The 9,774-nt window shown below is 39.7% G+C and overlaps 1 long non-coding RNA gene across 1 annotated transcript; it reads right to left on the bottom strand.

Moving 5' to 3' along the window:
• Window positions 1-2,134: 2,134 nt before the first annotated feature.
• LOC131818882 (uncharacterized) lies at window positions 2,135-8,916 on the bottom strand. Its single transcript, XR_009348956.1, has 3 exons — window positions 8,420-8,916; window positions 4,488-4,645; window positions 2,135-2,269 (listed from the first exon to the last, which is right to left on the bottom strand). It is a non-coding gene; the product is annotated as an uncharacterized LOC131818882 (long non-coding RNA).
• Window positions 8,917-9,774: the final 858 nt, after the last annotated feature.

The raw sequence follows: 9,774 nt of genomic DNA, 5'->3' as shown, positions 1-9,774 counted from the left end.
GAAAAACACAACTCATAAATGTCATCCGTCCGCCTGCTTCCCAGATCAACAGCTGCTGAACATGTTCCTTACAAACGGCCAGGAACCTGCCAAGTCACAAAATGGGGCCCGTGTTACACATTTTGATATAAATATGCTGGCAAGAAACAGGAAAGCTTCTTAATTGCACTGAACAATTGATTCCTGATTATTTCAGAGTCGGTTTGTCAAGTTGTGATTTTCTGCGCCGCTCCCCCTCCTCGCATTTTTAAAGATCATCCTTGACCATCTGCTCTCCAGATAATTCTTTTTCCTTCAGTATCTTCGTTCGACAGCGAGAAATGAAAATAACAGGCGCTGCTACAGCTCGCTGTACCCTCACGTTTAGTCTTACCAGCTTGTGAGATAGGGGTTAGTGTTATTATTATTTCTTTTTATTTTATTTATTTATTTGAGAGGGAGAGAGAATGAGAGAGAGAGAGCACGAGAGGGGAAAGTCCACAGGAGAAGCAGACTCGTGCTGAGCAGGGAGTCTCAATCCTGGGACTCCGGGATCATGACGTGAGCAGAAGGCAATTGCTTAACCAACTGAGCCACCCAGGCGTCCCTGTTACTATTATTTCTGTTTTATGGATGAAGTTTAAAGAGTTTAGGTGACATCACCAATGCCCCAAAATTAAGTAGCGAAATTCAAATTAAAACTCAGGTCAATGTGATTCCTGATGACATGAGATTACTTTTGCTTATTCGGCCATAGAGAATAAGAAAGATACATAAACAGACACACACACATGGAATTTCTACTGTTCAGAAATGATTATAAAATATGGGAACAACAGAAATCACTTGATAAAATAAAACACATTTGAAATACAATGTGGTATCTTGAACTGGCTCCTGGAACAGAAAAAGAACATCTGTGGAAAAGCTGATGAAATCTCAGTAAAATCTGAGTTGGGTTAAAAAGAAAATCAGTGCTCGCCTTGGCAGCTCATATACTAAAAAAAAAAAAAAAGAAAGAAAATCATTTCTAAGGAATTCTTGCCGTGTGTGGCCAAAACCGTAAATTCTATCACCATTACTAAAGTCAAATGTTGATCATTGTTTACAAGTCATTTAAACCATTTTCTAGTATCTGTTTTGAGATTTATTTCATATAATATCTAACCCATGAACCTTTCCTCAAGAGTCTTTTTGAAAAAAACAAATAGCTTTTCATATTCATGACTTTCCTTAGCTACATGGCACAGGCAACTGAAGGTCAATTAAGTAACAAAAAATAAAAGGTACATCAAAAGAGCTTTCATATTTGGGAAAGGAAATAAAAGTATCAATATTGACCTTTAATTTATCAAAGTATAGGATCTCTAAATTTCCCTCTGTAAATAAGCTTATCTCAAAAATAATAGATAAGTTTGTTGAATATATTAATAGACTTACTTCATATTATTGAATCTATTTTCTAATTTTTTATTTTTTATTAACATATAAGGTATTATTAGCCCCAGGGGTACAGGTCTGTGAATTGCCAGGTTTACACACTTCACAGCACACACATTCCCCAATGTCCATAACCCCAACAACCCTCTCCCTACCTCCCTCCCCCCGGCAACCCTCAGTTTGTTTTGTGAGATTAAGAGTCTCTTATGGATGGTCTCCCTTTTGATCCCATCTTGCTTCATTTATTTTTTCCTACCCCCCAAACCCCCCACGTTGCATCACCACTTCCTCATATCAGGGAGATCATATGATAGTTGCCTTTCTCTGCTTGACTTATTTCGCTAAGCATGATACGCTCTAGTTCCATCCATGTTGTCGCAAATGGCAAGATTTCATTTCTTTTGATGGCTGCATAGTATTCCATTCTGTATATATACCACATCTTCTTTATCCATTCATCTGTGGATGGACATCTAGGTTCTTTCCATAGTTTGGCTATTGTGGACATTGTTGCTATAAACATTCGGGTGCACGTGCCCCTTCGGATCACTACATTTGTATCTTTAGAGTAAATACCCAGTAGTGCGATTGCTGGATCATAGGGCAGCTCTATTTTCAACTTTTTGAGGAACCTCCATGCTGTTTTCCAGAGTGGTTGCACCAGCTTGCATTCCCACCAACAGTGTAGGAGGGTTCCCGTTTCACCACATCGTCACCAGCATGTGTCATTTCCTGACTTGTTAATTTTAGCCATTCTGACTGGTGTAAGGTGGTATCTCATTGTGGTTTTGATTTGTATTTCCCTGATGCCGAGTGAAGTGCATCACTTTTTCATGTGTCTGTTGGCCACCTGTTGAATCCATGTTTTAAGCAAAATTAGATTTTGTTAATAATTTTTAGTATGCCAGTTAATTTCCAGTAAAAACACACTTGTAACAACATAGGTTCAAAACTGCATAATTATCATATGGTTTCACTTATTTGTGGAGCATAACAAATAGCATGGAGGACATGGGGAGTTAGAGAGGAGAAGGGAGTTGGGGGAAATTGGAAGGGGAGGTGAACCATAAGAGACTATGGACTCTGAAAAACAAGCTGAGGGTTTTTAAGGGGCGGGGATGGGAGGTCGGGGTACCAGGTGGTAGGTATTACAGAGGGCACGGATTGCATGGAGCACTGGGTGTGGTGCAAAAATAATGAATACTGTTATGCTGAAAATAAATAAAAAATAAATTTTAAAAAACTACATAATTTTTCAAATGAATAAAAGGATAAAAAAGTACACTCATGAGAAACTAAAGAAGCATTAAAATTGTATAATTAAAGAATTTTTGATAGGTAAGTAAGCTTTTTTTTTTCCTTCACTCTATTTTTGGCTTGTGTATAGAGTTTTAGTGTCGCTATATAATTTTATGTGATTCCCAGTTTCACTGTATTCTTAAATAAGCATTTTGAATTTTGTTTTGATAATGTAGTTAAATCTAAATGAACTGTAAAACAAATGCTAGAGAGAACTACTTAATATTTCAGAAATAGAATGAAGCCAAATATCAATTTTCTGACCAAGTGCCATGCTAACAACAGAAAAACAAGTAAGTAACTGACCTCAGATTAATGTATTTATATAATGGACCAGAAAAAAACAAGAACATCATAATACGGGCTGCACCAGGCCACAGCATCCATTCAAGTCCATGCGTTCTCTAGAAAGCTCTGTACACCTGGTACAGCACCCATCTCAAGCTCATTTCCATAAACACTGTCTTGGATTTTTCCCTTTTCTTTATTTACAAACAATAACAAGACTAAAGGTATATAATCCTGCTCGTTTTCAGGGCTGGTTAGAGGGCTGAGCCTTGGAAGTCAGACTCAGCTTCAAGTAATATGAAGTTCTTCTGAGCCTCGGTTTCCAGAACAGCTCAGGTTCCAGACAGAAGACCCCAAGTAGGAAGTCAACAGACACGCGTGTAGTCCTCCCACCCCTGCTTAGCCAAACCTGACCACATGTCCACAGTAAGTGGCCGTGTAGCAGGTAGAGTCCATCTCTACCTCAACAGACCTCCCCCAGGGACGGCCAGAGAACATGCCTGGCTAATCTTACTATGGATCTCCTCTCAGGAGACCTCTTTGGAAATCCAAAGAACTGCCCGTTTTTCAAGTCAGTTCCAGGCATGCACTTGGGAGCTGATGTCGCTACAGTGGTTTTACAGAGCTACTTTCAATTCATTGCATCATCAGGTTTATAGCCAATGGACTCTAAACATTTATGTGAAAGATCTAAAATTGTAATTCATACTGGTGAACCTTCCTATGTTTTGTGACTTTCAGACAACTAGTCGGATGGATTTGGTCACTGACTTCCCTGACTTCGTAGTTTTAATAGCATCTGGAACAAGATCCTAGAGCCTCGGGATCCACAGGTAGAGCAAAGAGGTAGTCAGAGTGAAATTAAGTGTATATGTGCATTTCTCTGGGGAGAGGGCCCTTAACTTTTCATTCTCAAAGGAGTCCTTAACTCAGAAGAAGTTAAAGACCACTTACACGAGCCACTGTGTGGGTACAGAACCGAAGAGCATCTGAATAGAGGGCACACTTCTGCCCTTATGGACTGAATTGTGTCCCCTCCAAAATTCATAGATTGAAGAATCACCGCTATCTGAGAACGTGACCCCACACGGAGAGGCTCTTTACAAAGGTAATTAAGTTACAGAGAAGTCATTAGGGTGGGTCCTGAGCCAGTGACTAGTGTCCTTATCAGAAGAGGAAGTCGTGTGAAGACACAAGGAGAAGAGGGTTCTCAGAAGGAGCCCACTCTGCTGACACCTTGATCTCGGATTCACAGCCTCCAGGACTGTGAGAAAATACCTTTGTTGTTTGAACCCCCCAGTCTATATGCTCATTAGGGCAGCCTTAGCACACATGTGCGATGCTTAGTACATTCATTTCAGACTGCAAATGCTAACGGTCAGGAAAACTGAAGAGACTATTTGAAAGTAAAAAGTCTCCAGCGCTCTCATTTCTTTTTCATATAAAAGGTCATAAATATTAAAAAATTAAATATTATTCACCTGCTTAAATGATGCATTCCTTGAAAATGTGAAGAACATAAAAATTATTTTTACTCAACTCCCTGAAGAACCAGTGGAAGAAGAGAATTGCAAACTGCAAACCAGTCTTGCACCCCAGACTTCCTTCTTTACCTGTTTTATTGTGGGCTTCCTCAGAGCTGTTGAAAAACACACAATGTTTCAATTGTTAGTTTTTTTTAAACAAGGCAGTAGGTGGTTATTGGAAAATAAGTTTTTAAATACAGATAAGCAAACAGAAAAACAAAACTTCCCACAACCCAGAAGTAACAACTTCAGTAATATTTGTTGATATATTTGTATTGTTGCTAAGTCTCATCATAATATTTTCCATAAAACAGTAAAATAATGTTGTCTTCTCCAAATAAACAAGTTCATTATACAGATGATCCAATAATACGAAATATAATGTCAAAACTATTTTGAAAAATTAGGGCACGTGGGTGGCTCAACTGGTTAAGCAGCCACCTTCAGCTCAGGTCATGATCCTGGAGTCCTGGGATCGAGTCCCTCGTCCAGCTGCCTGCTCAGCGGGAAGTCCGCTTCTCCCTCTGACCCTCTCCCCTCTCATGCACTCTCTCTCAAATAAATAAATAAAAATCTTTTAAAAAAACTATTTTGAAAAATTATTAATGAATGCCCATCAGTGAAGAATGTGAACAATAATTTATTACTTACAGAGATTATATTTTATCAAAAAAAGTTACATAAGACTACATCCACATTGATACATCATTATTTACACTCATGACAGAAAAAACAATCACATGAGGTCTCATAAATCATTATTACTTCAGTAATCTCACATATGCATTAAGCTTTACTGGCCAAGGAAAGTAATGAGACATTTCAGGAAAACACAAGCACCACCACCATTTTACTAACACAGCACATATAAAAATACATGGGCACAAAAGCACACAGCATGCAAGAAATAATTAGGTAGTATCTAACAAATGGAGAAAACGAAATAATTTTTAAAAATAAATAAGAGACATTATTGACTACGATTAAAAGGGAATTACTTTTTTAAAAAAAAGGAAATTAGATTAAGAAAAACAGCAGTGACACTAGGGAGGGTATGTGCTATGGAGAGTGCTGTGAAGTGTGTAAACCTGGTGATCCACAGACCTGTACCCCTGGGGATAAAAATATGTTTATAAAAAATAAAAAAAATTTTTTTAAAAGTATAAAAAAATAAATAATTAAATAATTTTAAAAAAAGAAAAAGAAAAACAGCAGTAACCTGAAAGAAGAAATGGAAAACCAACCAAATTTTCCATATGTTAAGAATGACTGAAATATTAGAAACAATCTCCTAAGGAAAATTACATAAGTGCTACAACTCAAAATTGGAAATCTTATAGAATTGTTGTCTGCTACAGCCATTTTCTGAAATAATTCCAATTTTTTTATCATTTCTGAATTACTCCCTCACAGGCCCTGCTTTGAGGAGGTTGGTATAGCACTCTGGTTTGAAACTAGGTAAATCTGATCTATTTTTACTACAACATACATTTTAGATTTCCCCATATATTTTTTTCTTTTGTATAATTCTTTTTTTTTAAATTGAGGATAGGAGCATCCCAATGGGACACTTGAGAGCGAAACACTCTCTCCTGCCTCCACTGGGTTACAGCAGCCCTGTAACCTGTGACCCGCAACCATCAGGCCAACTCCTGATGACCGAGTGTCAGTGTGGTGACACCTTTCCTTGCCTGCCAGTCACAGTGATTTGAGAAGGAGGATAAAGAATGGTTCTACAAGATAGTCAGATGTTTTCGGAAGTGGCAGTAATCAAAACTGTTAAATTTACTTCTTTACTAGGAAAAGGTAGAATTAGGCAGCCATTAACATTGTGAAGTCAATAGCAAAGATCAGAAAGAGTCCAAATGTAAAAAATATTTAATTTAGGATATTAGGATAAAGAAGGCATTCTAAACCAATAAGGAAAAGACATGATATGTGTCAGGGTAATAGCTGGCCATATGCAGGGAAAATCTACTTCATCCAGGGCTGATCCTCCACAAGAACTACCAACCAGGCCACACACAGTGCTTACAGCAGGCACTAATTCTGCTTGGTCAGCACCCGTGGCACCACGGTTGTTAAATATTTTGAACATCACTCCAAATTCCATCTCTCCACAATAATGAAAGAAATCCCTAATGGAATTAAGGTGTAAATACTTAAAATGAAACTTTAAAATCATGGGGAAATATTATTAAATATTTGTATAACATCCAATGAAAGGCTTTCTAGACATGCCCTCAAGAGCAAACACCCATTTTAAAAGGAATTGAAATTTTGGTGAAATAAAAATTTTCAACTCCTTAGGAAATAAAAGATGAAATTTAAAAAGGCAAACAGCAATTTGAAACAAATATTTCTGACAAAGATAAGTGAGAAGTGATTTTATCCTTAATATATAAAGAGCTACCACAAATCCATTTTTGAAGAAGCCTAACAACCCAATAGAAAAAACTGACTAAAGTATGAGTTCACTAGGAGAATACATATAAATAGATGATAAATGTGCAACCTCTCTACTAATCACAGAAAATCATTAAGATTATTAAATATCATGTTTAAATATCAAGCTAGCAAAGCTTTTAAATATGTAAGAACCAATGTTGGGACCCCTGGGTGGCTCAGTTAAGCATCTACCTTCAAATTCAGCTCAGGTCATGATCCCAGGGTCCTGGGATCGAGTCCCACACCAGGCTCCCTGCTCAGCGGGGAGCCTGCTTCTCCCTCTGCCTGCCACTCCCCCTGCTTGTATGTTCACACTCTCTCTCTCTCTCTCTCTCTTTCTCTCTGGCAAACAAAGAAATAAAATATTTTAAAAAGAAAAAAAAAAAAAAAAGAACCAATGTTGGGGAGGGTTCAGGGAATTGGGAACTCCCACTCACAATTGGCAGGAAATCAAAAGTGCCCTAATCTTTCCGGAAGTTAATTTATAAATACGTGCTTAAAAATCTTCAAAAAGTATATCATTTGAGATACTAAAAAATCTACTTCTAGCAATTTATCCAAGGATATTGGTTATGGTAGGATGCATGTAGCAGAGTATTTCTACCACCATTTGTAATTAAGTAAAAAACAGAAACTGGAACTTACTAAATTTCTTTTTTTTTTTTTAAGATTTTATTTATTTGACACAGAGAGAGATCACAAGTAGGCAGAGAGGCAGGCAGAGAGAGAGGAGGAAGCAGACTCCCTGCCGAGCAGAGAGCCCGATGCGGGGCTCGATCCCAGAACCCTGAGATCATGACCTGAGCCGAAGGCAGAGGCTTAACCCACTGAGCCACCCAGGTGCCCAAACCTACTAAATTTCTAATCAAGGGACAGATTAGGGGTACTTGGGTGCCTCAGTTGGTTAAGCATCTGCCTTCAGCTCAAGTCATGATCTTGGGGTCCTGGGATCGAGCCCCGCATCGGGTTCCCTGCCAGCAGGAAGCCTGCTTCTCCCCTTCCATCTGCCTCTCCCCCAGCTCATGTTCTTTCTCTCTCTCAAATGAATAAATAATCTTTCTGAAAAAGAGACATTAAGCAAATACAAATTTACTTATATAGATATACTTTAAAAAATTGTACTTTCCCCCACTTCTATATAATGGTTATGTATCGATTGGGTAATTAGGTATGTCTTTTAATTTTTTGGATAAAAACAAAAACTTTTCATTGAGACTGTTTCCTAGTGGTAAAACTTCTTTCCAAATCGTGTAAAGAGAGAAAAATGTAATTAATAGAAGTCTGTGTTTTAGCAGCTTTGAGTTAAGGTTTTACTATAAATAAAAACGGTGTCAACAGTAAGTCATTAATGCCTGCCGGGCAAGATCAAACCCAGAACCAGCGGATGCAGTGAAGCCCCGTGGCCCGGCCGTGTGGTGATGAGATGCGGCGGCTCCTACCAGCAACAAGCTCTGTGTGCCCCCGGCTGGCACGGTGAGGAAAGGCCCCAGCCACATCCACGGAGCGACACTCGCCGTACTGTCCAAGCAGGTCCTGTCTAACGACCTAAACCTGAGCGTCCCGGGCTCAGCGAGACTGCGCAAGGCCCCGGAGGGAGAAGAGAGGATGCAGGCGTTGTCTGTCTGGCAGGCGGCGAGGTGAGCTTCCCGACGTGTCCTTGTCACAGCCTCTTTGTCCTCCTGTCACTTCAGCCACTCGGAGCTGAGGGAAGCTGGGAAGCCACCAGCCACACGGTCGGCAGGTCCCGACTCCGGGTGGCAGTGACTCTGCTTCTTGGAGGCAGTAAACCTGGAGCGAACAGTAGGATCCATGATTTCCACGCCTCCAGCTTTCCCCATGGCTTCCAAGGCACCGCAGTCCCAGGACTGCATTTCTTCCTGTTTTAGGGGCGTGTGGGTGGCGCAGTCAGCTAAGCATCTGACTCCTGGTTTCAGCTCATGATCTCGGGGCGGTGATCTCAAGGTCACGAGATCAAGCCCCTCAACAGCTCTGTGCTCGGTGTAGGTGTCCCTCTGCCCCTCCTGCTCTCGTGCTCTCTCTCTCTCTAATAAATAAACTAAGTCTCAAGAAAAAAAAATCTCTTCATGTTCTAAACACCAACAGTGGCTTTGTTTTCCTGACTGATTCTGCTGTACACACAGAAGGCCTGAGAGACTAATGTCAGTTCTCTGAATTACAGTCTTGCAATAAAAGGACACGGACGATCTTAGAATTTTGCCTAAAATGGCTTGAGAGACTCTTTCTTAGTGGCTTCATCATAATCCATAACTGATTCAGAAAGGACTCGGGACAACGGGGCTCATAGAAAATCACTCACAGAGACACGTGGCGGCTCGGTCATTTCATCAGTCAACCCTCGATCTCAGCTCAGGCCTTTATTTTAGGGTCCTGACTTCAAGCCCTGCATGGGGCTTCACACCAACATAGAGCCTGCTTTTAAAAAACAAGTAAATAAATAACTCACAGAGAAGGAAAATGGGCACATAAACAGCAACAGAATAGGTTTTTCTTTCAACATTCCAAGCCTGGAAGTAGAATGCTTGTTCAGTTAGCAAAGACCATTGCAGACACAGAGAACACCACCAAGTCAAAGTTAATACAAGCACTCCAGGTGAATTATCCATGTAGGGAAACGTTCCTAAAATACCAGCTTCCTCTGGTCTGCTAAAATCTTGTGCTTTCTCACCCTTTCACGACTCTTTTCCAAAGGATTTGCACGTGCCCCAGTCAATCCAAAAACCTACTTTCTTGTATTCCTTTTCTAACCACTCATTCTAGTTTCTTAAGGTTTATT

This window comes from Mustela lutreola, chromosome 1 (genome assembly GCF_030435805.1).
Source record: "Mustela lutreola isolate mMusLut2 chromosome 1, mMusLut2.pri, whole genome shotgun sequence".
Taxonomy (NCBI): domain Eukaryota; kingdom Metazoa; phylum Chordata; class Mammalia; order Carnivora; family Mustelidae; genus Mustela; species Mustela lutreola.
The sequence above is the reverse complement of the archived record's forward strand: the minus strand, read 5'-3'. Positions and strand labels throughout refer to the sequence as shown.